Source organism: Drosophila miranda, assembly GCF_003369915.1.
Source record: "Drosophila miranda strain MSH22 chromosome Y unlocalized genomic scaffold, D.miranda_PacBio2.1 Contig_Y1_pilon, whole genome shotgun sequence".
NCBI classification, from domain to species: Eukaryota; Metazoa; Arthropoda; class Insecta; order Diptera; family Drosophilidae; genus Drosophila; species Drosophila miranda.
The window spans coordinates 41,591,391-41,596,265 of NW_022881603.1; positions in this window are offsets into that span (position 1 = coordinate 41,591,391).

Below are 4,875 nucleotides of genomic sequence, written 5' to 3' on the forward strand. Positions count from 1 at the left end.
TATGTATATATATATACAAATATATATACATATATATATATATACCACATGTACAGCGCTTTCATTGAGTCCTCTGCTCTGGCCAGGTGCACTCGCAGAACAATACAATAGACCATTATATGTGCAGTTCTCTGGCCGCAATGGACTTGACTTTCCTCCCCGCAGGATTAGTCGTGTACGAGCTTTCGCGTGCTGATGAGTTGGTGATACGAGCCCTTATCAGTTCTCCGTCCAGTTGTCTTTTAATGCACACGGGGCGCGAGAATGATAAGGGTACGAATGCACCGGTCGACCCGGAGTCCCCGGGCCGACCCCGCACGCCGCTTGCCACAGTTTTCCACTTGCCACTTTATGCTTGCAATGTACTCACCAATACTCAACCAATCGACGGTGTCTCTCCCAGCTGTCCATCAATCATCCTGGTGGGCATCTCTGGCCTGGATCTCTGCAAAAGTGTGCAACGAAAATTGGTTAAATGGCCGACAAAATATTTGCTGCCCTGTAGCGGGAGGCATGTAGCTGTTAATGTTTTGGGCCACACAGCAGCTGGGCGGACAAACACTAATTCGTAAATGAAAGCCCAGACGGGGCGAACAGGAGCCTAGCCACGGGCCGAAATCAGAGCTTGAGCGAGGCATTTTTTGTTTTCGACTGCCAGCTCGTGTGCATAATTCATTTGCATATTGCCTGTGTATGTGTGCATGTCTGGGTGTAGGTGTGTGCATCAGATATGCATCATATACTCGTATATTCCATGAGCATGTTTATATATACAGCACATACGAGTATTTATAATTCAACCATGAACCGACTGGGAGGAGCTCCAGAAGAGCCTCTTCTCCGGCAGCTGCCTTTGTCCAAAGCGCTTTCCGCTTTGCATCGCAAATGTATGCCTCTTGTGAGGCAGCTGCCTCGTGCCTCGCACCTCATACCTCCCAACTAGTGTTGTGTTGCTCATGAGTGAGTGAACAAAAAAGAGTTGTTCACTTAAGTGAGCAACTGAACATGTTCCTTCCAAGCTGTTCTTTTTTGTTCACTTGTTCTTTATTGCTCACTTGTTCTTTGTTGTTCACTTGTTCATTTTTGCTCACTTGTTCTCTACTCACTTTTTGCGCAATTTTGCTCCTCAAAGGGCATTTTTCGTTCTGGCAGTTGTTGCTCATATTTGCTTTTACTTCATACTTTTTGTATTACCGGCAAAACTGTTTATTCTTTTGAAAATTCAGTATGTCGCTAATTCGAAGTATATTCGATACTTCGATACTTGTTGCTCATATTTGCTTTTACTTCATACTTTTTGTATTACCGGCAAAACTGTTTATTCTTTTGAAAATTCAGTATGTCGCTAATTCGAAGTATATTAGATACTTCGAAAGTATAGTGAAATTTGGAATCATTGCAATTTTTATACCCGATACTCAAAATGAGTATTGGGGTATATTAGATTTGTGGTAAAAGTGGATGTGTGTAACGTCCAGAAGGAATCGTTTTCGACCCCATAAAGTATATATATTCTTGATCAGCATCAATAGCCGAGTCGATTGAGCCATGTCTGTCTGTCCGTCCGTCCGTCTATCCGTCTGTCCGTCCGTCCGTCTGTCCGTCTGTCCGTCCACTTCAGCGCCTAGTTTCCAAAGACTATAAAAGCTAGAGCAACGATGTTTTGGATCCAGACTTCTGTGATATGTCACTGCTACAAAAATATTTCAAAACTTCGCCCCACCCACTTCCGCCCTCACAAAGGACGAAAATCTGTGGCATCCACATTTTTAAAGATATGATAAAACCAAAAACGCAGAATCGTAGAGGATGACTATATGTTGTAGAGTGTAAAATCTCAACCAGATCGTATAATTATTAAAGCCAGAATCAAGAAAACAATTTCATTCTTTCTCGCTCTGTCTCTCTCTAACACACAGGTTTCATGGTCTGTTTTGCCAATTGCAAAATATGAGTTCAAGGATCTCAGAACCAGAGCAACCAAATTTGGTATCCACACTCCTGTGATATCGGACCTTGACCGTTTCGAGTCCAAATTTCGCCACACCCCCTTCCGCCCCCGCAAAGGACGAAAATCTGGGGCATCCACAAATCTGAGAGACTATTAAGGCTAGAGTAACCAAATTTGGTATCCGCACTTCTGTTAGATCTCACTATACAACGTATATCTCAGAATTTCGCCCCACCCCCTTCCGCCCCCACAAAGGACGAAAATCTGTTGCATCCACAATATTGCAGATTCGAGAAAACTAAAAACGCGGAATCATAGATAATGACCATATCTATCAGACTGCTGAATCTGGATCAGATCGGATCATTTTTATACCCAAAAGGAACAAATCAATTTGCACTGGCTACGCAGCGCCCGACGTCACGCTCAGACTGATTTTCTGTCTCTCTCGCACGCACTCTTTGTCGTGTCGTTTAATATTAGCGGCGTCTGCCGGAGGAGAGCCATACTGACTAAGTATCGGGTATAACTGTAGAGTTGCGGTGTCCGCAGCAACTCACAACGTTCCCCCTCGTTTTAGTTTTAAATGTTTGATTAAAATTGAAATGTAACGTATTTTATTTGTGTAAAAAACTGTGGTGCTTAGTGATCTGTGCGTGAACAGTGAGCAAGTGAGCAACTGAGCAATCTAAGTGAGCTAGTGAGCAACTGAGCAATCTAAGTGAGCAATGAGCAACTGAGCAATCTAGGTGAACAAGTGAGCAATATGAGTGAGTTGACTCACTTACTAAAAAAGAACAAGTGAATATGTTCCCCAAAATGAGCAACATCCCCCCAACACTACTCCCAACAAACCCTGTTTCAAACATTTTTCAATCGCTTTCAGTCAAAAGTTTTGGGCATCGCTAATTGATTTACTCTGCAGTTCGGGTGTGGAGTGCGGAGTGTTCTAGGCCTCTCTGTGAGTGAGCCCAAATTGTTCCATTTGAACGGATTTTGATAGTTTGCGATAGTTTAAGCGTTTTGGGCTTTCTTTTTCAAGTGGTTTCCAAAAAAAATACCAAAAACAGGATTTGCATACCCCAGCGTATTTCCAAATCAAGTCTCATGTTAAAGATTTTCAGGCAGAAAGAGAGAAAATTGGCTCTGAAATTAGCTCCGTCTACGTCTCCGTCTCCGTCTCTGGCAATATAATGCCTCTGATATTGCGGATATAAACTAACACAGCACTGACTTCTGGGTTCAGGGTTGACCTTCTTTGCCGTTCACGTTTGACTATTTCCCTGTGTCTGTGTTCTGAATTTCGAAATGGAATTTGCTGTGCCTGTTGTTGCTGTTGGCTATAAATCAAAATTATGCAACAAATCGCGGAGTCTTGCTGGAGTTTCTGCCCTTCAGCCAGCCCCTCTTCTTCTCCTGTAATGGTGCCGCTGCCATGGCAAAGAGGATGCCAGAGGACATATCTGAGCGCCGTAAAACGTTTCCATGTACGTTATAGCCGAGCCAAGCTCCGAGCCACCCAGCCATCCAGCCAGCCAGCCAGCGATCTGGTTTACCTCCGAATAGAGGGTCTGCCACACTCTCTTTTTTCACTGTTGCTTTTTTAAGGTTATAAATTCTACCACACACACACAGGCCCCGAGAGAAAGAGTAGTGCCACATAAAACCGGACACATGCTTTTAATCTTCGGCACAAGAGATTCCCCGAGCTCCTCGGGGAAACACCAGCCCTGACATGCATAAAATCTTCCGGCGGAAGTTAAAGGGCTTTCCAGCTAACGGCTTAGCCGCAGCATCTGCTAGTCACCAAACTGAGACCGAAACTCTTCTGTCGTTTTCAATTAGCGCTTTGCTCGTACTTTCAGCCGGTCAAATATTCAATTTTTGCTTAGTGTTGAAATTTTGCAGGAAAAGTCTGACAGGGGGAGCGGAGGAGCACAGAGTTTTGAGGGCATAAATGTCGCTTATCGGCTTTTATGCGCATTGTATGGGACGCGACCCTGCACTGGGGCCCATGATGGCGGCGTTGGGCCTAGGGGCTGGGGCGGGAGAGGCCATTGTTTGCATCTGGGTCGCCGCTTTGGCTAACCAATAATGGCAATTGGCCCAGGCCAGCAGGATGCTGCTATCGCTCCGGGCCATGCCATACCGTGCCATGACACGCACGGCATTGTTGTTGCTGTTGCTTCTGCTGCTGTTGCTGTTGCTGGTGTGGCACCTACTGCGTTATCGGGTCTTTAACTTTTCAAACATGTTGACCAGAGCACTCTCACAGAGAGGGACACACAGAGAGGTAGAGAGAGAGGACACTCTCTCCTCCTCTCTCTCTACCTCTCTGTGTGTCCGTATTCATGGGGCTGTGACATCGAACACTGGCTTTTTATGCGCTTCCGAGGCGGAATTCTAACTGTTAGTTCGCCTGCCACTTCTGCCCCACTCTGTAGCAGCAGACTTTCTGGCTGAGGTTTGTGACAGAGCCAGTGGCTGAGGCAGAAACGACCATTTAGCGCCAACGTTATGAATATTGAAACAATTTTACGCCTGCCATTTTGCATTTTGAATAGATTTCTCCTCCTGCGCCTCATCAATGTGCGGTTTGACTTTGTGGCGTTCGCTTTTTCCAAACAACTTTTCGCAGAATGAAGTGCGAAGTGAAGTGGAGGTTGATATGGTAAATAAAAAGGGGCTTGATTAAATAGATGCGTTACGCGGGGGAGGGGGTCGTGTACCCAAAGAGAAGGGACATTTTAAAACTTTTTAAAAAATACTCACACTAAAGGGAACAAACAATATCTATCCCTTATTTTACTCTTATCGAAAATATGTCCAATTTGTCTAGCCTTTCATGGATTTCTTTTGAATAGGTTTCGAAAGAAAAGTTTGCTCATTCGATCTATGGAAATTGGCTAAATGGATCCAATCAA